This window comes from Corvus cornix, chromosome 1 (genome assembly GCF_000738735.6).
Source record: "Corvus cornix cornix isolate S_Up_H32 chromosome 1, ASM73873v5, whole genome shotgun sequence".
NCBI classification, from domain to species: domain Eukaryota; kingdom Metazoa; phylum Chordata; class Aves; order Passeriformes; family Corvidae; genus Corvus; species Corvus cornix.
In genome coordinates this window covers 19,430,908-19,457,847 of record NC_046332.1, presented here as the reverse complement: position 1 = coordinate 19,457,847, position 26,940 = coordinate 19,430,908, and the positions used below count along the sequence as shown (strand labels likewise).

The window sequence follows — 26,940 nt, the reverse complement described above, 5'->3', positions numbered from 1 at the left end:
TGTGCTCACTCCCTCTCTACCCCACTACACTCTCTTTTTCACCCTATCTCCTTTATTACCAAAACTCTCACATAATCCCTTTCCATAGCCACAGAAATTATGATTACTGCCTCCGCTCAGACACATTCTCCTTTCTTTGCAGTCTTTTCTTCTCTAAACATGTAAAACTCTCTCCAAGGCATTACTGCTTTGTCCCAGAACCTACTCACAATTGCAAGGTCCCTTTCCACCAAATTCACTCATGCTCAGAATCATGTGCTTTTTGCTGCTGTCTAGAGATAGAAAAAGGTATTAAATGCCCTATCTTCTACTATTTTAATTCCAGAATTCCAGAGCCGGGTTAGGTCCTCAGAATTGAAGATTTTCATTCCGATCATCTTAGCATCTGCTGCCTGGGCTACAAGCTCCAGATCTGCTAGCCAGGACAGGAGGGCCATGGACCTCTGGCTCCTTCTCAGAGACAGATACTGACCTGATGCCACAGGAGCTGTGGGTAGACAGGTCTTACCTATGATGCTGTGTGTATGAGTCTTACCATCCAAGCCCTTTGAAGGCCTCATGATTTTTGATGAATATGTCTTGGCCCAACAATTCCACAAAATAGGGACATCAGAAGTGGGAAAGTAATGAGAAGACTAAACAATGTGTATTGGTCTATACAGAGCCTGTAAGAGAGCCAGGAACTCAGTTTCTCTCTGCTGCTTTGCCCTGCTATCTTTTCTCAGCCTCCCATCCTAGGCCATGCAAGCCTTCCCCAGCTCTCACCATGCACTCCTGACCTTTGAACACATGTAATCAGTTTCCTGCTTTTCTCAGAAAGACATGCAGCTCTACACTCCTCAAACACACACTGACTTCTTTGCTTGTTCCTGTACACCCCTTTCTCACAGTAACTCTTCCCTACCTCTTGTCCTTTTCTGCATTCATATTCCTCCACATTTTTGAGTGCCATCCCAAACTCACTCACCATTTCTAGACTCCTTTTTGCACCTCCAGGTTTCTTGTACTAACTCTAGCATCTAGAAACAGCTCTGCCTAGCAAAGGAAGTTCAGTGTCGGGCCAAAAAGAAAACCATAGCTTCTCCTAATCCTGTGAGCATTGTCACCTCAGTAAAATTGGGCAGCTTGCTGGCAATTGCCACTAACAAGGAAAGGTGACCAGACTGGATTCAAAGGAAGAAGTGGAACAGAGTCATGAATGTGAAGGGGGTTTGGTTTTTGTTTTTTTCCTGCTGACTTGGGTAGGGCTGAAAGCAGCAATATCACCTGGTGCAGGAGAAATACAAGGAAGATAGGAGCATCCCTGAGTCAATATTAGTAAATGCTACGTGGGCAGGCACCCTGAGCTGAAGTCAGGTCAGCACTCCCTGGCACCAGCATGCTCTCAGAGGGACCTGTATACATGTTCTTTTAAGCATGGCTTTCTACACCACTTAAATATACATTAATATGTAGCACAGCACCATGGAGTCTGTTTTCAGCCAGCTGTTTTGTAACCTAGAAGCAGCCTTTTGAACAGTCAGTGTGCAATATTTTTGTGTTTTTTCATGACCCACCTCCACTCACTTACTTTACGCGGATATTGGGAAATGCCCAGCTGCTGGAAATGTGTCTGAATACCAAAGACCTGAAAATCCAAGGGAGTGATTAAGAAAATCTATGACAGTTTCTAACACACCTTTATTACCTCGGTAATGAATTTTGATTGATTTGATGCAAGCAGGTCATTATGAGTGTTTTTAAATCAATTTAGAGTTCAGAAATACTCATGGAGTTGGGACGATGACAAGCATCATGGAACCATGTGAGGTGCGGTGCCTGGGTGCACCACATGGTCACACTGAGGTCTCACACTACATTTTTGGGTGGTGGCTGCTCCCTGCCAGCTGGCTGCAGGAACAGTCACATGCAATCAGAAAGACCTATGTCTATTTTAAATGTGAAAATAATCCTATTCCCACTTTTGTAATGTTGCTAGTTTCAAGTTTGGGGTAGATGTTCAGATAAGGCAGGCATTTTAACTGCCTAGATAATACCAACATTTGCTTTCCTTGCTGCTTTTCTCTCCTTGGTGCTTTGCTCTGCAGAAGACTAGTTTGTTTCACTTCAAATACCAACAGCTAAGTGATCACCATGGTTTCTGGCTAATAAGGGCCTGAGTCAACCAGCTGACTTAGTATGTTGCTTCATTTGTCTTTCTTGCATTCTGTCTCTCTCTTTTATCTTTTTTTTTTTTCTTTTTTTTTTTTTTGCTTAATTCATGGGCACAAGGTTAATTCCGGCCACTCACTTCCTCTATAGAAATCTTCTTCATCTACAGCAATAGATCTGGAAAGATGAGGGGAAACAAAAAGAAAGTCCTGATGCAGTACATAAATCAGGACACTGGCAAACCAGGCAGGATTCGTTGGTTCTTTCTCGTTAGCATTCTTTCCCCACTAGTTCAATAGGGAATTTTATCTGACTCTTCCTTTTGAGATGAGGCCCTCAAAGCCTTCTCTGCTACCAGTGTCACATTACTGTTCCAGCTTTTCACCTCTACTTACCTAAGCTACTTCTCAGAATGTTTTGAAGGGCTCAGCAATCCCCACAGTCAGACCTTTCACGTGCCCTATCTTCACGTTCATTTATGCCTAAAATTAATCCTTAAGGAGAAGAAGAAATATTTGTTAGCTCAGGAAAAACATATATATGTATGAAAGCAGTCTAAGTGCTAAATGGAACCTGGCCACAGGGGAATTGAAAGTGTGGAGGCATGCTGCTGCCTACACTAAAGCAAACTCATACTTTCCTTGTTTCTTTTCCTGCTTGTGGTTATTCTTTTTTACTATTCCTTATTTATACTCTGGCAGCATCTAAAATCCAGATCAGGGTAGAGGCAACTTCTGTGCAAGACTTTTGCAGTCAAAATACTAGACCTACTAGAAAGTAACCTGGGGGAACACAAACTTGTTCTGAAGAAGAGCTTTGAGTTTGGAAAAAAAAATCATTTTTTGCACAGTAAAATTAGAGGGTTTAATTTTTTCCAGAAATAAATGCTTTGAGGCTCGGTTTCGAAATAAGTTCATATTTCAAAATATTTTACATAACCCCATATGCTATAAAAGTGTAACATGAGATAAAGTAAAAGGGTCCAAATTCCTGCACAGCGCTTCAGTTTTAGAAAAAAGAGTAGTGTCATGCTTAGCTTAACAATAAACTTTGTGTAAGTGCCCCTTTTCACTGGGGATTTTGAATTTCTTCTCTTTACTGCAGCTTGTAATAGAATTATAAAAAATTAAATCTTTCAGATATAGGGATGTAAAATTTCTATGTTTTAGGAAGTAGAAAATACTTTGTGTTCTTGGGTGACATTTATGAGTCAGGAAAAGACTATTGCAGAGTTATAAAGGAGCCGGTTACTAACGGATTGATGTGCTATCTCATGTCATGTTTGTGGGATTAATATTTTTCTCTGATGCATATATTTGATTGGAAGAGTTCCCTGCTCTGGAGGTTTCATAATTACTCAGATATAAAGATTCACATTGAAGAAAAAAAAAAAAAAAGACATTTCTAATGTTCAGCCAGAGCTTGTCACCAGCCCCAGGGAACAGAGTCTCTAGGAATATTTCACTATTCAGTAGGTAAGAACAGCCACTCACAATTACTTTATTTTCTTTTCGATATTTTAATTTCCATGCTGTATTTTAGTGACTTTGACAGTAACAGTCAGGACAAAACAGACATAAGCAACAGTTCCTTGCCACTGCTCCCTAATAAAAGGAAATGTATCACTTGCTATTGCTTGGACCTTTTGTAATGAGACGTAATGAAGTGACATGAAGAGAAGGGGACACACAGCTACTGAATTTACACTTGAAAGACTTCATCGAAATGCTCAATTGACATCTCTAACTTCTTTCTAAACAACATGTTTGCTGAGGTCAGTGCAGGATGTTCTCTTGACATCAGGTTTTGGTGAGGCTCTTCAAAATTATTGCACTGACTACCTGAGTACTCCCTGTATCTAATGCTGAATAAATACAGAAAATGGATGAATGCAGTGGCTTTGTGAAAATAAGAGTGTGACACTTGCAAAGATATGAAATTAAAAAGACAGAAGCCGAAAGCAAAAACTAGCTCTTTGATGTTTATTTTTCTTAAAAAAAAGATTCCTGTTTAAATCTACAAAATGCTATCGTACTTTAGCTGAATTTAACAAGCAATGTGACCAAAATACTTGTAATCCTGTATTGTTCATTTTGTCTACTGTTAAGAGCACCCAGAGTCTAGATCTATTTAACAGCAGACAGAATTATTGATTGGTTTTGTTTTGCATTTAACAATGCAAACAAATAATAAAAAGAAAAACCAGCATTTAGAGTTCTTTAGCAAAATACGCAACTGTTAATGAGTGCATAAAAGGTAAGAAAAAGGAGACTGAAAACCTAGTCTAGACACCATAGAAATAAAGACACTTTCCTGTCTAAACAGCTTTTGGCAGATAACTCTTCTAGCTGCTTGTCTTTGACGTTCTTGCTGCTACTGTTCTTGACGTTTTGATGACAATTTGCAGAGAATCAAACAGTTCAAAAAGAAAAGAAATCACTTAATATAATGTTTCATTTTACCCAAACCAGGATTTTTAAATTCCAATCTGAGAACTTTATAAAAGACTGTTATTCCTCCTACATAAATCAGAAAAATGTTCCAAATGACCTGAGGTAACTGGGATGACTCTGCAGGTCAAGGTCGTTACTGCCATGCAAGGGTGCAAATAAACCAAGGTCATTATTGAATATAAGACAAGGCAGAAAAAGAGAACAATGGTACAAAGGTACTCATTTCTATAAGCTTCCCTATTTCTTTTCTTTGGGATGGATGTACAGTGAATACCTGTACAGATGTCTCTACTGAGCACTGAATATTCAAATATGAGATTATCTATAGTGGTTAATATGGCTGTAAAAAATATTCAGCTTGGTACCATATAAAAGTATTTTTCCCTTGGATTGTTTCTGAGCCTCAGCAATTGCAAATAGGTTCCAGAAAGAATTTAAAATTATCTCCAAATTGTATATGTAGTGTTTTAATAGGGTTTCAAACTATTTGAATAGACAGTAATTTAAAAATAGTTCCTCTATTCTGCTGTGGCTTGGCAAGAATGGAGGAGAGAACTGTCTGATAAAAGATGGGTTTCCACTCTGGAAAAATTTGAACTAAAACACCAGGAAACAATATGTATACAAACAGCAGAGTATTTGCCAGAACTTTGTCATTCTTTTCCTACTGCGCTTGCAGTTTTTTGAAAGAAAGGAGATTATTTTTCCAGCTTATGTTTGGAGTGGATTTCTCATTGAAGTCACACTCCAGGGTCTACAACCACAGAGATCAATTACACATGATGGATGCCATAAGCCAAATCTCTCCTCCTGCCGAAAAAACCTTGGGAGATAGAGAAGGTGTAAAACAGTAAATACAAGGGGAGAAAAATAAATGATCAAGGTATAATTTCTTTTAACAGTGCAGAAGCTGCCTTCACAATTCCACATAAAGGCAAACAGGGTTTCTAGGGGGAAAAATGCCTAATTTCTTCCAAAACCTTCAGTGGAAGGCAGTGTGTATTTGTTTACACTAGAGGATGTGCCATAGGCTCCTACCAGCAACGCTACAAGAAGACTGAGAATTTCTCTTTGAGGAAAAGATTTATCTAAAGCATTCTATGTCTACCTCATCAAAAATATCTATTGTGGATTGTTTCATGTGCACCATGCATAAAATAATAATCCCCCTTCTTCCATTGTGTCCTTGGGAAAAGCAGCCCTGACCTCTCCCATTTTTCTCAGCATGCCAGATCAAAACTTCAGAAAATTCAGATCTCCAATTTCCGCTTTTTTCCAGCTTGGCAGACTTCTCTCCCTCACAGCTGTCCTGCCCACCATTCCTCTCTAGCCAGAACTGAGCTGAGGCTTTCTGGTGGCTACGGCACACATTTCAAATCAGAGGAGGCTGCTTAGGAAAGGAATACCTTTCAACCTGGAGAAAGTAGATGTGGTGAAAAGCTGAGGTGTCTGGCCTGGCCCAGAAATTTATGCAGAAGCTCTGGATGAAACCAGCCATGGGGTGGTAGGGAAGGTGTTTAGACTCAAACACAAGATGGCTCCTTCTGGAAAAAGTAGGATGTTAAGATTAGATCACTTTCTCTTTCCTAGAATTGTCTTCCTTTTTTTTTTTTCTCCTTTCATTTCCCACATTCTGCTGGCAGTTGAACTCCACTAAGTCTTTTGGAGATGGATAGCTTCTCACCTCAACCATTCACCACTTCAGAGAATTTGCTCAGGGAAGTACCAGAGCTCACCTCAGTGTAAACTGAATCAACATCAGATAAGTAAGTTTCGCTGCATCTAGGGTTTGCCTTTGGGGCCTGGTATATTGGGAGGAAAAAATTAAAATGAAACATTTAATATTCTCTAAAAAGTCACTAGATTACTGTTTCCACCTTAGTGCCTTATTAAAGGAAGGTTTCTTCTGTCCATCAGCATCAAGAAGCAGAGCAAACTTAGACAGTAATGCTCAGAAATCTCAGGGAAGTGACTACATTTACAAGAAGAAAATGCCAAGGGAAAGCGGTCAGTTCATAACACTGGCATTCAGTGTTAGTTGGTTTAATTAACTGAATGTTCAATTACCAAAACACTTTGCCTTCTATGCTAATGCTGTTTCAAATAATAGATAACAAAAAAACAAAAACAGATAGTCCATTGGAGGCTAGGAAGAAAGCAGAGAATAAAAATTTGGGATAGGAGATAGGGAAAAATCAGACATTTGTTGAGGAAATACTTCACCAGGTAACATTTAATTTCACATATGATTATTCAAAGAAGGCATACGGTGGCAGTTCAAGTGTACACATTGTTTTTCATCACTGTCTTAGATAAACATTGTGCTGTCATTAAACCATAATGGAATTTATCTGAGGGCTGTCTCTACTTTAAATTCTAGCAAATCTCTGTATTTGTCTGCCCAGTGTTAAAAGGAGATTCCTGTCTTTGAACTTTAACATGTGGCATTCCTTCTTAGCATTTTAAAATAATACCCACTTTTATTTTTCTTCTTAATATTTAAGCAGGTTGAATAATTTAACGAAGAGAATAATCCTTTAAATTCACTGTAATGAGGGTTTTGTAAAGACAAACCCTGCAGAGGTTTCAAAACTGTGCCACAAACCACATGGACATTAAAACCAGGGTATGGGCATTAAGCACAGCAATGATGCAGCTGCCAAGGCACCTCACCTCTGGTTAACCAAATCACAGACACGGCAGGAGCGTTACTGAAACGCGATCCCAGCGTCGATGGGACCCGGGTAAGGTTAGGCCTGAGGAGTGAAACTACAGAGATCCTACAGCACTCCTGCCAGACCCCAGAGGTCAGCACTTGCTCCATGACAGCTCCCGGGCAGCTCACTGAAGGTAGGGTGAGTCTGTGCAGCAAGAGCTGAGGCCACGTTTGGCTAAAGACACCAGTGTAACCCCCTGAACTGAGGGCAGGAGCTCCAACTTCAACATTAAGCACACGCACTAAGAGGCTGTACTGAATGAGTACCTCCAAGCTCATCTTCTGCCAGCTAATAAAATAACTAAATATACTGCCTGGACATACATAACTTTCCTAAGCATGACCCAAGCAAAAAAATAAAATCCCCAAAGCCAACCCGCTCCCCCAGCCTCCTTACCCAGACAGTATAATGACATGCATTCCAGCATAGTTCTGCAAATCTGTTACGCAAGAACCATGTTCCCAAAAACAGCCTCTGGTTATAGCGGTGCTGAAAATATGTTGTTGTCCTTTTTATCAAAAAAAAAAAAAAAAAAAAAAAAAACAAGGGGAAAAAGCCTTATTTTTGTAAAAATAAATTTCCAGGTTTTCATTTATACAGGAATGACTTTGTTGTGTGGTATGTTGTGGTATGTGACTTTGTTGTGTGGTTCAATAAAATTATAGCTTAGGTCCACAAGTGTGTGCATGTTTTGAGGTCTTATACTGAGTTTTATCCTTTCTTCATTTTAAAGGTATTCAATATTGTTAACAACCAGGAATGTAAATTACAGACATGTACTCATGTACATTGCCTACCTAATTTTACAACTCCTATTAAATGCTTTAATTACACACAATGGGTTATAAATAATAAGACAGAAATACATCTAAATATTTTTCCAGGAACACCAGGAGCTATAAAACTCCTTATAATATGAAAGGTCCTCACTGAAAAATAGCTTTCAAAATTTACAAATGAAAAGCCTTTGAGAATTCAAACCCTTAGGTAGCATTGTATTTTTTTCCAACTTTTAATCCATGCTGTACTACATTAACAGAATTTTAAAGGTTTATGGTTTAAAGTCCTTGCTGTTATACTAGTGTGCTTACATATTAAAAAATACAGTAGAAAGCTATTTCTTTTACCTAATTATGAAGAGAATTAAATTATTGCACTTCCTCATAATAACTCAGAACTCCCCCAAATGCACATATTTTCATTATTTGCTTGCACATTATTTATTTCTATCCTTGTGACCTTATTTTTTAAAAAAATACATTTTAAACTTCTTCACGAGTATGGAAAGAATATTTAATACAAAGCAAAGTAATTATACTCTGAAGGTTCTGAAATATAACTGAAGTGTATCCCTGGGGCTATTTCCTGATAATTAGGTATGGCAAAAATAATCATGATTAATTATTTTTCTGGATAGTCATCTGCCTCCAATGAAATACTGTTATCTCTGATAATGCTCAATATAAAAAACCCCCACAACTAAGTGTGTTTAAACAGAATATTTTCCTAAAACTCATGTGCAACTCAGTCACACAAACTATAAATATCTTTGATGTTACTCTGATATATTGTGCCACTGGAATACCAATTCTTCATTTCTGAGTGCATTAAATAATATAGTCTGGCAACAAATCAAAATCCAGGGGACCACAATTACACTAAATAATTTGATGAGTTTTTCTTAAATGGGTTTGGAACATGATCTTGATTTTTCCTTTGTCCAGTTTATTAAAGATGTAACAAATTGTTTACCCATTTGTTACATCCCTCTGATTACAGATGTACCAAGAAACAGTACAGGAATGTATATGGATCAGAGTTTGGGCAGCTTTATTCATGATGATTTTGTAAGTACCAGCTGTGGGTTTGGATCAAAACTGAATTTTAATTCTTTGAAAGAAAGCCAAGGCCTGTCCTGATTATGTCCAGCACCTTCATGTAGTATTATTAATACCTTCTTGAGGCTCATCTTAAAATGCACAAGGCAGTGCCCTGCCAGCAGAGTTTGGAAGCAGAAATGAAAGCTGAAGAGCACAATTAGCAGCACTTTGCACATGAAAAGCCAAGAGGTGGGGGTGGCTCAGAGCTTGACCTTAAGGACCAGACTTCAGCGTGGGCACTGGCCCTACCCAGTGCAGCTTGGTCAGACTCATCTCTGCCCAGCACCACACCGAGGCTGAGCCCTGGCAGAGCAGCAGCAAAGGCAGCCCTCAGAAGCCATCAGGCATCCTTGTCTGTCCTTGGAAGGGCAATGTGGGAATTAGACAGTGACATGCTGCTCAGGACACATCCAGAGACCCATTGAGAAAAGGAGAAAGGAGAGAGAGGAGAGGAAGGAGGAGAGGAGAGGAGAGGAGAGGAAGAGGAGAGGAGAGAGGAGAGGAGAGGAGAGGAGAGAGAGAGAGAGAGAGAGGAGAGAGAGGAGAGAGAGAGGGAGAGAGAAGAGGAGAGAGAGAGAGAGAGAGAGGAGAGAAGAAGGAAAGAGAGAGAGAGGAGAGGAGAGGAGAGGAGAGAAGAGGAAGAGGAGAGGAGAGGAGAGGAGGAGAGGAGAGGAGAGGAGAGGAGAGGAAGAGAGGAGAGAGAGAGAGAGAGGAGGAGAGAGAGAGAGAGAGAGAGAGGAGGAGGAGAGGAGAGAGAGAGGAGGAGAGGAGAGGAGAGGAGAGGAGAGGAGAGGAGAGGAGAGGAGAGGGAGAGAGAGAAGGAGAAGAGGAGAGGAGAGGAGAGGAGAGAAGAGGAGAGGAGAGAGAGGAGAGAGAGGAGAGGAGAGGAGAGGAGAGGAGAGGAGAGGTTCCCACCAGGAAGATGATGAGTGTCTTTGCTGGGAAGGACTGGTCACTGCCTGAGCTGGGTTTCCTCTGGGTTATCCAGGTAGGTTGTGCTCACAAAACCACAGAAAGACCCTCCACAAACCCAGAAACAGAAGCAAGGGGTCAATTCTAGACACTAATGGCCAGTCCTTCTTTCCTTCTTTGCGCTGGGTCTTTCAGCTGTGACTAGGTTGCCGCCCTTTTTGGCAGGGAGATGGGGAAGAGCTCCATTCTGGCTAAAACCAACACAGTTGCCATGTGCAGACATGAAGATGACTGCTAATGCAGCGGGGTGATACCTGGAGATCCACGGCTTCAGCAGGCCAGCTGCTGGATAAACAGATCCCCAAAGTTAATGCACAGGAGGTGGGGGAGAAATGAGGAGTGCTCATGTTTAAAGCAGCAATCTTACCAAGCCTCAAGGTGGAAGCAGAAAAGCCAGAGGGGATGGCACCTGTCGTGCTGAGAAACAAAATGAGTGAACAGAATACTCTGTTTCAAGAAAGCAGCAGGAAATAGGGGGGCATATTCTTTAAATACTTCCATCTAAGAGGGCCTAAAGAGGGGAGACAAGGACTAAAAGTAGGTAAAATAATAAAATGGTCGTAAAAGCCCCACCTGCCAAGAGAGTCAATAAAATGATAGGAGCAAAGGCAAAGGACATTTTCTTGGCAGCAAGAAGCACAGATGGTCAAATATAAAAACCTTGATTCTCTATGGGATTTTCATCTGTGTTACGTTTCCCATGAATGAATGCACAGGAAAAGTGTGTACCTGGATTATGCTAAGTGTGAGCAAACTATAGATTTGTATTCATGAATATTCTTGCCATAAAGCCGTGCTAAAGTTCTTTAAATCCTGTTCAGTTAGGTCTGAAAAAAGTATTATAGAGTAGCAATGTATTTGGTGAGGTGTATTCATGCAAGGTGGAAATGGAAGCATAAAGAATTCTGAAGAGATTTATTCATTTTAAACATACTTGCGCTTGACATTTCTTCATGTCAGGAGTTGGGTAAGATAATACCTAAGTTTGAAGCAAATCACAGAGTCAGAAGGCATTACCAGTCACTGTCATTTGCTAGGAGGCATTCCTGTATTTAACTTACAAATTTGTGCTATTGTTACTGACATAATCCCAGTTTGTGCAAATATTCAATGAATGTGGCCAAAGTTTCTGCCAACATTCATTCACCAAGCTTCAGCTGAACTCTGTCCACATTCTCAGTGACTGAGAGAATGCTACTTTTAATGCTGCTTGAACAATAATTTACATGGCAGATGTAACCAAGACATATAACTGTACCTGACTCCTGCAACTGAGCTTCTTTTTTAAGAAGCATCTTTCAAGGAGACAAGATTCCAAGGATGACGAAACACCAGCAGAATAAAGACTGGCGAAGGGACTGTCTCTGCATCCTCTAAAAGTGAGGAAGAATTGGGAAGTCTCTGCTGTCTCTGGAAGTGCAGAAGGGAGTAAACCCCAGCCCCTGGGTCAGCTGATGAGCCTAGATTTGCATCCTTACTGACTCTTTGAAAGCATCCTGGCCAAAAGCCTGTCTTAATACTGATACTGAATAAAATATTTGCTCAGTTTTGCTGAGATTCCATCTCAGGAGGAATGGGTGTTTTGAGGCTGCAAAGGCAACCATGTAAACCACAGTTCAGGACTGAACATGGAGTGAATTAAAGTGAAACTATAAATATAGGAATATGAACTCAAAGCAAAAATGGAAGTATCAAAACTTATCTGCATTCCCACTTTGATGGGGTTATTAAAAGTAAGTTATATGCTTTTTCCCACCATGGGCTGAATATGTTTAAGCATTGCACATTAATTTTAAAAAAGTTATGCACCTATGATTTGAAGCTGTCCCTTGAAAGCAGCTTGAGCTTTTTTTTCTGTGCGGGAGTTTCCTAGATATTTTTTTCCTTTGTTGTATCTGTACCCATTGGCTTGGTCAGCACATCCTTCCTTCCTTCTTTGTTATGTTGTGTTGCAACACAGTCCTATTTCAGCATGGGGCTGCTTCTCATTCTGCCTTAGAACACAGGCATGTGGTAATTGGCTCCAGGAAGAAGCCAAAACACGTGTTTCCCTATGGCACTAATTAATTAGTCATATGCACACTTCAATACTTAATTGCTATTGTACACTCTGGCCTGTTTGACTTCTGGGAAAATATCTGACTTTGCACCTATCTCGACTGGAAACACATGCAAAAGTGAAAAGTGGCAGTATTTTTTTACAAATGAAAGAAGCAGAATTTCACTAGTCACACTATTCATTCCCAGCACATCTCTTACTTAAAAATAAAAAAGTCCTCTGCACTGTGCTCAGTGCATCTTCTAACGTAACCAAGCCTAGAAGCATAAAGCATCTGTGCTCTACTTAAAGCTGCTGATATGACAAAGAAAAACCTCTTCCTCAGGACTACTACTCCTATCCTGTAGCATAACAAGTGCTAGTCAACCACAAGTGCTCCTACAAATGGCTACTTTTAGTGCTTCTTACCAATAACAGGCAGAGGTTTTGCCCATTAAGGGTTTTATTTTCCATCTTACAGCAGAGACAACCATTTGGAGTTTTGCCCATACTCCTTTGTGCTGATTTTTCAGGTATTTATAACATTTCTATTGTACTTACCCCCATATTACCAAAGTCCCTCACACTCATTAATCTCCCATATAAGTTGTTCCTCTGTTCATTTCTTAAATGACTTAGAACAAGACCACAGCCTCTTAAGCAGCTCTAGCAGGAAAAAAGAAATTGAAAGTAAATTAGATATTCTTATTTTCTCATTACTTTTCCACTTTAAGTGTTCCTGAAATAGCCAGAATTATTAAAAAAAAAAAAGAAAAAAGAAAAAAAATAGGCACAGGGCTAAATTTTACCCTAAAAATGTGTAGGTGACTGTGAATTTGGAGCTACTGGAGACAATCTAGTGAAATGCCATAAAGAGGGTTAAAGGACTGGAGCACCTCTGCTATGAGGAAAGGTTGAGAGAACCAGGACTGTCTAGCCCTGAAAAAAGAAGGTTCAGGGGAATCTCATCAATGTCTACAAACACCTGAAGGGAAGGTGCAAAGAAACAGAGCCAGAATATTCTCTGTGGTTCCCAGAGACAGGACAAGAGGTGATGGGCACAAATGGAAACACTCAAGATTCTCTATGAACGTCAGGAAATACTTTTTTCCTGTAAGAGTGACTGAGCACTGGCACAGGTCACCCAGAGGCGGGGTGGAGTCTCCCTCCTTGGAAGGGAAACAATAGCCCTGGGCAGCAGCCTCTGGACTGCCCTGCTCGAGCAGGGAGGTTGAAGTTGAGGAGCTCCAGGGCCCTTTCCAACCACAACCATTATGTGATGCCATGAACTCCACAGGACCCAGGTCTGAATGTGTCTCCAAAGACAATGCAGATAAATTTAAAACCAGGACAAAACATTGCATGTCATTCAGGTAACTGTACAAGCTCAGTCTGAGAGCAAAGTTCTCAAGCTTTTTAAGTGATTCAGTGTAATAACTTTACTAGTAAACCAGTATCAAACCAAAACTTTGAGATGCACTGGATTTGGGAATAGAAGCTTGGATAAATGGACAGAATAACTTATGAACTCAAAATAACTAATGATCTCAAAATATACACACACATAAGCACAGGCAAGATGGGTTACCAGCAAACAGTCAGGGTGATTGCCTTTCTCAGCTGTCCATCTTCTCTCTCAGGTCCCAATCCTCCATGTCCATCCACACAAACCTCAGGAGCTATCAAAGCAGTTGCTGGGTGACCTCTGTTTCTAAACCATCACAGTAACAGGCTCCCGCTTTTCTATCAGGCTGTGATTTGCATAGCTCAGAGATTGGTAGGGGAGCAAATGAATGCCCTGTTAATGAGGGAAGAATGGCCAGCTGAGCTGAAAACTTTTTCATACCAACAGTACTAACCTATGCCTGGGAACCTACAGAAGACTGAATTGTTTACAAGCAAAAGAATATTTACAGAGTAGCATGAATTGTTTGCAGCAAAACCTGGTATCTCAAAGACCATATACTGCCCAATTCAGGGGTTACAAACTTGCATTTAAATTCATGTTTGCTCAGAGTTTGCTATAGCACAGAAATAAGTAGTGACTGTGGATCAAAGTAAGATTTTGTGCTATTGAATTCCATTGCACAATTGCATAACATGAAAATTGACGGTTTCCAGTGTTTTCTAAACCTCAAATTGCAGGCATAATTCAATGCCTGAATAGCTTGAGCCAGACCTAATTCCTGAAAATCTCATATCTTGTCTTTTACACCTGTGCAATGAGATGAGCAAATGGGGAACTGAAGGGTGCTATTTCTCTCTCACTCCTTACAGAGATGTAAATGGGTTCAACAAAGTGAAGGGCAGTGGAGACAGCAATGAAAAGTCAGGGAAAATACAACAGGTATAAAAACCCTTATATTCATGCAGAAGGAAAGTATTGAAGAGAAGCAAATCAATAGGCAAATGTACAGAAATTGCATTGGGAAAAGAAGGGAAAGAAGAGGACTACAATTTGAAAACAACCGTATCTAAAGCTCCTTATGAGTCAGAGGGCCAAACAAAGGCCAACAAGCTGTGAGTGGAACAACCCATTCTCTCCTTCACAACATGTCACCCCTGTTGTTGCTGGGATGTACCTGAAATAAATGTGGCCGGTAACATTTTTCCATAGAAAGTTGATTATGACATTTCTGAAGCTAAGGAAAAAGAAATTGGAAACATTTTTTTTGAAAGATCATTGGGAGTGTTAACATGTAAAGAAGCTATATCACAGAGAAATGTTTGTAGGAAACCTGAATGTCTAAAGTGATGGGAGAGAGAGAGAGTTAATGGTAACCCTAAGTGGTAGTGACTTCGTATAAAAATCCATCATCATCACACTGGCCGCTCTGCTCCCTCATTGAGCCAAGTTATAAAATCAAAGTTAAATTTTAGAAGGTGATATGTCCTAAGAAATTATCTGATGAGAATTGGAAAGGCTCTGGTTTCACGAGACTGAAAACTCCACTGTCTGGAATTTCATTTTATATCTCTGGGATCAGTGGGCAAATGCATGAGGTAATCAGGTTGGTGACTGATGAAAGTCTGGCAACATCAGTGCTGGCATGTAAGTTTACTGATGTCAATTTGCAGCATGAGGATTTGAACTGGCACAGGCTTTTTAAAAAATTTTTAATGTTAATTAAACATCAAGTTTGAAGGACCCCTCTGTGCATGCTTTTGGGTTTGATTTCTCAGCAGATCTTGAAGTCAATGGATTGACAGTGCCCAAGTAGCTGGACCTCTGTGTACACTTTCCTTGTTCTTGTTTTAAAGGAACCATTATAAGGACATTGGGAGAGATCTGCCCTTATACAAAGAAGAAAATCTGTAGCTAGATTGAACTGAAATGGGGGTAACTTCCTAAATATCTTGAGAAAATCTCCCTCCCAAAAAAACCCAGACTAATCCCATATGACCACCAATTGCTGTGAATAGTAACTTGACAGGCTTCTTTCTGATTCAACCACTTAGGTTATTGCAGATTCAGAGCTTAAACACCTTTCACACTGCAAGATGACAGCAGAACACCTATTGGCTTCAAAGGGGGCAAAATTTCTTGAATGAGAAATGCATGGCTCTTAACTTGATTGAAAGAACTTGCCTCATGCCAATGAATCTCTCAGCAGGACTATGCCTGGGGTCTGACTGTCCTGTGGGCACAGTCTATGCAAACTGTTCTCTGAGAAAGCCAAAAGTGAAATACCTCCTGGGAGACCACCACCTCCACCCTCTCAAATATCAGTGTTGCTAAAATGCTATGTCCTCAACATGCTTATACTGCAACACTTTCCAATGGACTAAGGATCTGCTCAGCTTGTGAATGTCTCCTTGAGATGCTCATTATGCCAAAGCAATATAATAATGTTTTGAGGGCACTTCAGCACTGACATGAGCATTAAAAATATACTCACATTCACAGAGCAAAAAGATTGTAGCTGCTTATGACAGTGATGATTCAGCACAGAATGAAAAGAGACAGTCACCTTCCTGAGTCCATTTGCCTTGGGAGCTAATTAAGAGTCCTCAGCAGAGTGAATACATAGGGAGAAATTGATACTGAGTTTAGGATTAGGAAGATATAAGTCTTTCTTACACCCTTGCTGCATTTCCTTATTCAAGTGTCCATGTCAGCACTTAAGTGCTTGGAGGCTACAGGTGATGGATGCTTAGTACAGGATTCCTTACTCTGCTGCAGGACAGATCACAGAGGCCAAAAGTTTGCTGTCTTTTACACTTACACCTCACTTTACAGAAATTCTGCTCCAAATACTGCAAGGGTAATAAAGAATCCAAAAAATGACTGCCTGAATTCCTGGTTTGGGCATTTTGCAGTGTTTATTGTTTTAGTCCTTCAAACTTTCAAGTTTTATTAAAGTAACACTATCTGATGTTCAGGCAGAACTCTGTCTCTCTTTATTTTTCCCCTGTTGAATCAGTCTCACAATAATTATGTGCAGAGATGCAAAGTGAAAATACTGTAGTAAAGGTGCAAATTCAACCCAGAATGAAAAGGGGCATCAATTTCAAAGTCTATAACTAAGTATATTTCAATATCAAATGCTCAGCAGGAGGCCAAGAACTTCAATATTTTGAGCACATTATGCTTTCTCATTACATAAATGCAGTTCTGTGGTACAATACAAAAATATTGTTTTTACAAAAGCCTACAGATTATAGTATTTGAAAGGTTGCACTAATATTCAGTTAAGCTTTGGTAGCCAGAACAAATGTATTAACTCATGAACCCTGAGGTCACAGGTTCTCCTAGAAAACACTCACATTCACTACAGCTGTTCTATATGTATTTGTAACAAAAAATAAAATAATTTAATATTGATGTTTCAAGAATGGATAAATTGGCAAAATAAACATTCCCAAATTATCTGCTAACCTCTGATGATTGTGTCAGTTACCTTTTGCAGAAATAATTAAAATAATTTGCAGTGATGGAGAAAGAATATGAAATTAATTTCCTTGCATGGTCATTGAACAGTGGTAAAGTAGTTGCACTAGAAAAGGATACTCAAACATGGCAAAAATGAGAATTTTCATTGTATGGAGCAATTTAGCAATTCTGGTATGTTAAAATGATCAATTAATGTTACATTTAGCATTTTTACACTTGCCCAGAATTGACAAGGAATTTATGGTAAACTGACACATCATTTGCTTTTGGCAGATGTCGATTGCTCTCATCATTTTTTCAAAGCAGAAATTATAATTGAAGGGAAAAAAAAGGAAAATTATTTCATTTCCAGCCCAAATAAAAATATATTCATATTAACTTTATGACACTGTTGGCTGTTCTTCTCCTATGTTTATATTATTTAATCAGAAAGTTTGTCTTGCTGTTTTGGTAACTTCTGGAGGTAGAAAGTGGAACAGATAAAATATTTCCCTTTATGTTTCTGAATAAAGGATGAGCTATTTTAATGTACTCCTGACTCCCTGACTCCCTGAACATCTGATGGAAAATAAACATTCACACTGATCCTAGCAAGCAGGCCACTACAGTCACAGTGCCAAGTTGAACCAACTCAGTAAAGAACTCAGTAATAACTGCGGGGATTTGTCATATCACTATGGGCAGACAAATTTGACTCTTCCCATGAATGGGGATAGAAGCCAAGGTATGAACCAGCTCTGAATTAGAAGCCATTTAATTAAAGTTAGCACAGTGCTGAACTCAAATTAGCAAGGTTTACTAAGAGGCAGCATATTACTTGAGCTCAGCATGGTGATAGAGCGCTCTGCTTCCAGCCAAGTTTGCATAAGCAGTAATCTCCTAAAGCACAATACCTTCCAGAGGAGCCAGCCAGCCAAAGAACAGGCAAGGCTGAAAGACTTAAAAAGAAGTTCTACTATCGCTTTCCTTATGTATCACCCTTTGTGCTGGTTTTGCATGGCCTGGTTTTTTTGTAGTGGTGGGGGCACAGGGGTGCCTTCTGTGAGAAGCTGGCAGAAGCTTCCACCATGTCCAGCAGAGCCAATCCTTGATGGCTCTGAAGATGGACATGCCACTGGCCAAAGCTGGGCCAATGAGAGAGGTTGGTAATGCCTCTGTGATGACAGATTGAAGAAAAAAATCAAAACAAAGTGGGCACAGTTTTTTCCTAGCCAGAGAAGAGGAGGAGGTGAGAACATGTGAGGGAAACAACATGGCGACACCAAGGTCAGTGGAGAAGGAGGGGCAGGAGGTGCTCCAGGCGCCAGAGCCGAGATTCCTCTGCAGGCCGTGGTAATGACCATGGTGAAGCAGCTGTGCCCCTGCCAGCCCATGGGGATCCACGGGGGATGCAGAAGATCCACCCACAGCCCGTGGGGGAGGTGCCCGTGCCGGAGCGGGTGGATGCCTGGAGGAGGCTGTGATCCAGTGGAACACCCGCTGGAGAGAGGGGGCCCCTGCTTCCAGGCTGGAGCAGCCTGTCCGTGGAGGACTGCACCCCGTGGAAAGAGAGCCACAGCGCAGCAGTTTTGGGAGGGCTGTGTGCCTCTGGGGAGAAGCCACGTTCGAGCAGTTTTGGGAAGACTGCTGCTCGTGAGAGTGGACCCATGCAGGGGAAGTTCACAGAGAGCTGCCTCCCCTGGGAGGGACCCCACGGCCTCACACGGGAAGACTCCTCTCCCGGAGCAGTGGAAGGAAATCTCGGTGATGAACTGCCCAAGCCCCCATGTCCTGTCTCCCTGAGCTGTTGGTGGGAAGGAGGGAGAGGCTGGGAGGAAAAAGGTGTTTTAAGGGCTTATTTTACTTCTCATTATTCTGTTAGTAATAAATTCAGTTTGTACCTTTAAGCTGAGCCTGTTTTGCCCTTGGCATGTTTTCTCCCAGTCCTTATCTCAACTCATGAAGCTTTCATTCATTTTTCTCTCCTCTGCCCAGCTGTGGCAGGGGAGGGTGAGTGAGCAGCTTTCATGGGTGCCTGGAGTTGGGCCAGTGTCAAACCATGACACCCTTATGAAAAGCAAAAAAACCAGGAGGGAAATACAGCCCAAAGGTTGCATAGAGTATTTATTATTCCATCATGGCTCCAGGTACAGCTCTTCCAAGTTCATACGCTCAAAGCAGAGGAAAGAGAATGGGTTATGGAAGACTGAAGAAAACATCCTTTCTTTGCCCAGATGAAGTATGAAAAAGTTGTGTTTTTACGCTGCTTTGATATGCATAGATATTGCCATTAAAATACCACGTATAGCTGAAATACTTAGCATGTAGACAATTTTAATTATCTTTTCAGTGTGTGTAAACATCAGAAACAGCCATGATATTCCCAATTTACAAAGCTGCAAATCAAAGTGACAAAAGTTATTGCCACTCTAATACAGCAGGGAACTATTTAGCTTTTCATTGCTCTTCTTAATCATTCTCTTTTGGTTTTATTTCCTTTCATCTGCTTCGCAACTTGGTTAGGGAACAACTGTATCTAGATGCCACCTCTAAGGTCCTTTATATTTCATTCAAATAAGCAATCCAAATTTGAAGCTTTATCCAAAATTTATAATCGCTGTTTAAAATTTTCTAAGGGTCCAAACTATTTCTTGAATCTAGGTAACTTCAAGTTTCGGGACCTCTCTAGCTGGATACTCAGGTTTTGGCACACTAGATGTTGTCCTTAGGTGAAATGGAAGACAATACGAAAATACAATATGAGTAAGATTACATCTGTGAAGATAATCCCAGAAAAGAGAATTATGTATGTAAAAGGGTTCAATTATAACTTCTACTAAGGACTAAGGTAAGTCAACCCAATAAAATATTTCTATTTAGAAAAACTTGCAGTTGTGCTTTTTGAAAAATTAAAATCAAAACTGTCCTTAGAAAGTTTATGTCCAAAAAAAATCAAAAAAACTTAGTTTCCTCTATAAATTGGATAGTAATTTTTTTTACTATGACCCCCTAGTATGACTAAAGATGAGTAGATATAGGAGTCTTCTGTATCATCAGAAAGGAATTTAGCAGGAGTCTGAGGAAAAGATTTCATAAATAATTTTTATTAAAAAAAAAATAAATGGTTCAAAATAAAACTCAGGTAAATACTACTATTCCTGTGAAGTAATGAAGGGAAAGTTTGTCTATTTGGGGTTTGAAGTACTGCCTTAAAGTTGTCTTTGCGCAGAGGATGGACTGGCTTAAGGAGTGGAGTTCTGCATCCTGTTGGTAAGAATGCTTTCACTGACTTCGAATCATGTAAGATAAGCTCCTCACAGAGAGACTGGAAAATTTTCTAGGCTTAAAACACGTGGATACATTATTTGAGAAGTAATGCATGATCACCCTGTTAAAGACTGCAATAGGTGAAGGACCGCAGTTACAATTGCATGATGTACCTCAGCTTCTGAAACATTTAACTTCTACTGAATACTAGTGAAGCCATAGTATTGTAAAACATATGGTTCTGTACTTAATGGGCATATAAATTGTATATATAGGGAGCATATGTAGATGGGTACCCTCCTATATATATGGACACACACACACATAAAAATTTATGTGCAACACAGTCTTGTACAGTAATAAAATGAATAGGTCAGGCTAGGGAAGTGCTTCTAAAGTGTTCAGCAGGAATTAATATTTAATCTTCAAGTTTTCTTTAGTATTTTGCCATTCAAAGTTCTAGAGTGAAATGGAAAATATGCATCAAGCTCAGATCCTTAAAAATAAACATCCTCACAGAGAATTTCAGCTGTGGAATCAAATGCCTGCTATTTGAACTTCCAAAGGAAAAAAAAAAAGCAAGGATTTCACACAGAACTAGTTGCATCAAAAGAGAGTTAAATTATTTCATAATAATGACACAAAGGATGCAATTTTCCTGTTTCAAAAACAACAGAAAGGTATTGAGTTAGCAGGAAATTCAAAATTGCAGCTTCTTAGAAGTGTAGAGTATAACTGTATATCCAAGATATGGAAAATTCTAACTGAAGAAGGTCAAGGTTTTGTGAGATGTAAATTCCCCTGAATTTCACCATTCAGCACTGCAAACATATTTTCTGCAGGACTACTGATGCACATTAAAAAAAGGTTACTAATTATCAGCAGTAATAATTATACATTTAACAAGTTACCATTATACTTCAAAAAGTTCACACTAATGTGTGGATAATTATTGGCCTAATTAAGTATCCAATATGACATTTACAAACAAAAATGAAACATTAGTTAATGTGACAGTGTTTTTTACGTTAGATAGAAGGAAGAGGTGATTCAGGTAACTAATTCCTGGACTGAATTTGTTGCACAGAGCTCACAAAAAAAAAAGGAGGTAATTTCTATCTTTCCAAACATTTAGGAGCATACTTTTCTCACACAACTCTCTCTTTCCAGTGCAGTATTCAACTGTACATCCTTTTTGTTTTTTCCCCAAAGGTGAAATCAAGAAACATCAGGAGCTCCAGGTGCTCTGAGGGGCTTCAGGGTGGGTGTCTTTTGGAGAATGGAAGGGGTCTTGAGCAATGAACCTGCACCGAGAATCCATCAGCTTTTGCATGGCAGAGTTCAGGGTGCTTTGTGGTGCTTCAGCTGCAGGAGTTGACTAAATCATACAGTAGACATGAATGTCTCTCAGTGATACACAAGTGATACACGAGTGTAAACATTTAGTAAAAAGCAGCTTAGGATGCAGCACGTCATGAAGAATGGCTGTTGTTAAAGTGGCTTTCACCCAGTTGTTGCTTCTGTATTAATTTTCCTCCTACCATTTGCACAGGACAGATAAAGCCAATTGCTGTGATAATAGTCATTTATCCACATATCCATGTATCCATCTGTGGTCATTTGGGCCTCAGCAATGAAGGACGGTAAAATTGTGGGAAGGAAGAAGAAGCCTCCCCACTCACCTGCAAATGCCTTGATTTCAGAGTTTTCCGTTTTTATTAATATTTGTGTGAGTTTCCTCAGTCAGGATTATTACATTTTATCAAGCACAGCACTAAGTCATCTTAGCTTGAATATCCCCCTATTTCTGGCCAGTGACATAAAATTCTACTAGCCCAAAGGACAGACTGTTTCTGTGACATTTTTCTGTTCTTCCTTTCCAATTCATGACAGAATTCCCGTCACACTAGACAGGTTGCATAGCTGGTTCTCCCATAGAGCGATGAAGCCTATGGAAAATATATCACCACTTTTGCTGTAGCTTTGCAGGAAAGCCTAAAACTTCAGGAGAACTTATTTGAACAGAAATGCAAAATAGTGTGTAAACATAGTCCTGAGGCTGCCAAACCATAGCTAACTTGTATAGCTTTGAATCAGACTGCAGCTCATAACTTCTCTGTATGCAAGACCTTGAGACAAACAACAGGATTTGCAACATTCCAGTGTGAAACTACTTCAAGTGTGCCACTGCTGTTTAACTCCTTGTACTCTGGTCCAAAAAACCTGTTATCTATACCGTAGCTCTGAACCCCTGAATTTCCTGTTGTTGTGCTCCTTCAGTACGTGCATGTTCAAAAGTCTGCTTTAAAGCCTCTTCTAAAAGCAGACTGGAAGGTTCATATTGTTTTCAAAAAGAGTTCACAGGACCAATACTGAGAACACATGCAGGCTTAGGTATGTTTATTGCACAAATCCCTGAATACACACATCCCTTCTGCACCCTTGGACCAGTGTCCAGTGGGAATTCTTACCTGCTTCTCAAATGAAAGGTCATTGGAAAGACTGAGAGCCACACTCTTCAGCGCACTCAGGGCAACTCTGCAATGTGCTGGATAAGTGAAAAAACATCATTAACAGCTGAAATTTAACGTTTCCACACTTGTATATGCAGATTCTATACATAAAAAAAAAAAAAGTAGAAATTTAAAACTAACTTGCTCTTCCTACACCCTCCTTCCATCTCATGATTATTCAGTACTTGTCATGGGTCCCAAAGACGATCCTGAAATTTCTCCTTTAAACCCCCGTGTGGAGCTGGTTGGTGGTAGCAGTTAGAGGCGCCTGGAGACAGTCTCCAGAAATGTAGACATCCTGGAGGGAAATAAGACTGTTCAAAATATAGGACCAAGAAACTGGGGGAAAATGACAGATACTTCTCCTGCTGGAAGGTACTTCAAAAACTTTTTCCAATCCCTGTGAAATATCAGGTAGGGCATAGACTGCATCCCCTGTATTTTTTTTCTCACCTGAATACTGCCCTGCCCTTGTTTAGGAATACATTAGAGAGCTGTGGAATGAACAAATGAATGATCCCATTTTAGCAAATGCTCTAAATACACCCCTCCAGGTATCAGTGGACTTTACATCAGTCCATATTTGTTTTCTTTCTGATGGGTTTGGATACACCTTTTCTATTTATATCAGTGTGACTTGACCAGAGCTTTCAAGATATGCATAAGCTTAAATGATTTACATAGGGACAGGCTTTATTAAAAACACAGTTTAAGTGTGGATTTTTAAATGTTTTTCTCAAAAACAAAATAAGCAATGTTGGAGGCATGTTACCCAACCCACTGTGTTTTCTTGTGACTACATTTTAATCATGTATTCCTCCGCCTTTTATACCCATCATGTCACATTTCCATAGTTTTAAGCTGCGCTAGAGGTAATGATAGAAATGTGTTAATTGCAGTTATACTTTCTATGGCATTAAAAATACATCAGAATACAAATTTTTTTCAAATAAGTGCTTCAGATCAATATGCCTTAAAATATCTCTCTGTACCAGCAACTTCCGGTTAAGGAACTTTTCACTTGTCTTTCAAAGTTAAATAGATTACTTGAAGAAACATCCCCTGAATTGTAGAATGAGTCAGCAACACCTTCAGTATTTTTGGGGCCAGGCCTTATAGAGGTTTCTTTTGCTTAAGCCATTAGCAACTATTAAATTTATTCTCTTCATTTCACATTGTATGCATCTGATGGAAAGTGTGGGGAAAAGGCAGTCTTCAAGGCATTAACCCCTTCACTCCACAGGATGTTTTTTCTGCTTGAAAGGATTTTGATGATTTCAGCTTTCTTCTCCTTCTTAGCTTTGCTTCCATTAGAATTGCCTGCATGAATAAGGGGTTGCAGAAACTGGCCCTTATATTGTAATGTAATCACAGATTGATTCAGCTCTGCAATCAGCCACTCGTCTGTGATGATCATCTCAGGGTCCTGCCAAGAGTTTCTGGAAGGCTCTGTGCTAGCTCTCTACTGATCACATAAGCCACTAAAAATTTTCCTACATATTACCTTCCACTAAATCAGATCTGTGTTATGAGGGGAGGGAGAAAGAATCATAAGGAATCATAAAAAATGCTGCTTCTGAACATTAATAAAATATCCATGCATACCATGCCCAACAAAAACACACTGGAAAACTGAGGATACAAATAAAATCTTCTGTTAAAAAAAAAGGGGTGAAAAAGGCTGAAAAACCAAGATTCAAAGAAGGGAATTGTTACGTGGTTTGGAATGTGCATTTGGAGAGAAAAAAGATATCCAAAGATCAGCATCTCTGAGAACAGCCCATTTACCAATGTCTAAACAGATAATAACTGAATGTAAAAGTGTCTCCTCAATCTAATAAAAATATGCTATTGTATTATTTATTACAGTATAAACTTTAAAGCATTAACATGAAGAAGGTAAACAGAAAACAGAATGTTTACTGTGTCAAAGACTATCATTGCTTTCCAAAGTTTGAGTTAAATATTGCTACTAATAATACTGACAGGAATATTTCCCCTACTGTGAGTGAAATTATTGAGTCAGAGTATACAGAAGCATCGAGTTTGGCCATTTGCCTCTTGCTTTGTGATATCCATTTCCACTGACTCCCTTGTGCTTTGGACATCTAGATAGAGCCATGGGCTCTGGAGTTAGCTAATGTCTAGGACTCTCAGTTCTGTGTATGAGATGCCACAAAATCTTTTTATTTCTGGTATATCTACCCCCCTGGAAGTGCCACTGCTATTTTCTTGTTCAGTGGCTTGTATCTGGCCCTTTCAACAATATTGCCCTCGCTCTCTACACTCTAAAATGATAAATGCATCACCTGGAAGCTGTATCCACCAGTTCCTGTATAATACTTCTCTCTTAAAAGGTGACATAACATTTTAGAAGTGGAAAATTAACATCCCACAAGGAATTCTCAAGAGGGAAGGACATGTGCAAGTGCAACCATGCAGTGCACTAATCTTTGTCCACAAAATGCCAACGTACTCTTGAAAATGCAGATAAACTCTACAGTGAGGCACCAGTAAAGCAACTAAATATAAACCACACAGGGCCACCAGTGCTAGACAGTCCTGGTATCTGCTCAATTGTTAATAGTTTTTCTCCAAACTAGAGTGGTTTTCCATGGTGCTGATAAGAACTTTTGCTAGCACACCTTCCATACACATGGAATCTAGCATCAGGGGACTGCCAAAGGCTGCACCCACACTGCTAAAAGTACCCCCTCAGACAGCAGTGCATGGATCCCCAGCCAAGTAATGCAGACTGGCCCACATCCCTCTCTAGATGGCCTGTCTCTCTAGGGCAGGCTGACTGCACATGTTCTTCAGAGCACTCAGCCTACAAGTGTTCAGAAGGACAGCAGTTTTCTCTAGGTCTCAAAGGCAGGCATACTCTGAGAGCACCTCACCCTCCCCAGTCTTTACCTTGACATGAGAGGATCTTTGCTGTGCTGGTTTTCCACCAGCTCATGTATTCAGAAGAAATTCTTTGCTGTGAGGGTGGCGAGGCTGCCCAGAGAAGCTGTGAATGCCCCATCCCTGGAAGTGTTCAAGGCCAGGCTGGATGGGTCTCTGATGGAAGAGACCTGGTCTAGTGGAAGGCAGCCCTGGTGGAGTGGAATGTGTCCCTGCCCATGGTAGGGGGGTTGGAACTGGATGATCCAGTTGGAACTGGATGACCCAACCATTCTATGACTGTGTTTTTACCCTGAAAGGTAGGATGTGGTTGAGGGGTGGTCTTGCTGTACATTCCATGTGCAGAACTCCCCCGGCTGCACCGCAGGTGACGCAGCATGGCTGTAACAATGGGAAGTGGTGCAATGTGTTTTCTACCACACCTCAATATAATTTGGTTCTTTCCTGAGAAGAAAACTTGCTACAGCTGAGTACTGATTTTGCTACTCAATCTGTGTTATTAACTTCACTGACGGACTTGTTAGTGTGAACTAGAAACATGATGATATAATTTTTGTAGATTAAGCTGTGATTTTCTGGCTGCCTTGGGAACAATTTTGGGGCCAAAGAATCTAGACTGGCACTCATCCTGGAACTCCAGAAATTCCCTGCATGACAGGGAAGGTTGGGCCTTCCATGCCTAGAAAAAGCCACAAAAATCGCTTAGAAGAATTTTATAACTGTACTCACTTCTTACACAGCTAACTATGCCAGCTGGAGGCTGAATTTCACACCAGCGGTCAGCAGTGTACCTCCTGAAGTGAGAAGATCTGTTTTACAGCTAGGGCCACAATATGACCTATAATTATTAAAGGCCAGAAGAGACTTCAGCTCCCCTTTGTGAGCAGTATCACTGACTATTCTTGTGAATTACTATGTCTCAGAAAGAGAGGTAGAATATTTACAATCTTTTTTAACATCCAAAGTAAATAGCAAGTTCTCATATCCAACAAAAGTTACATTATTTTCATTAGGAATAATTCAAGCTAGTTTTCATAAAAATAGGGGATATGAATAATTACTAAGTTCTAGAAAGCCTTTCAAATTAACCCATTTTATTGCTATAAGTCCAGACTTTGAAAATCTAAGTTGCATTTGACTGTACAAGTATGCCCTAAGGGACTGCTCTT

The 26,940-nt window shown here is 40.0% G+C and overlaps 1 long non-coding RNA gene across 2 annotated transcripts in view; it reads right to left on the bottom strand.

Moving 5' to 3' along the window:
- LOC104687011 overlaps positions 1-26,940 on the bottom strand; it is a 73,965-nt gene that overhangs the window by 41,799 nt on the left and 5,226 nt on the right. Inside the window, exons 1-2 of one of the 2 annotated variants that reach the window (XR_005603585.1) lie at positions 23,006-23,549; positions 22,823-22,899 (exon numbers count right to left, since the gene is read on the bottom strand). This is a non-coding gene — a long non-coding RNA (uncharacterized LOC104687011). Of the gene's footprint in view, positions 1-22,822; positions 22,900-23,005; positions 23,550-26,940 lie in introns of those variants that run through there. The other variant, XR_002044676.3, reaches the window with a different exon arrangement.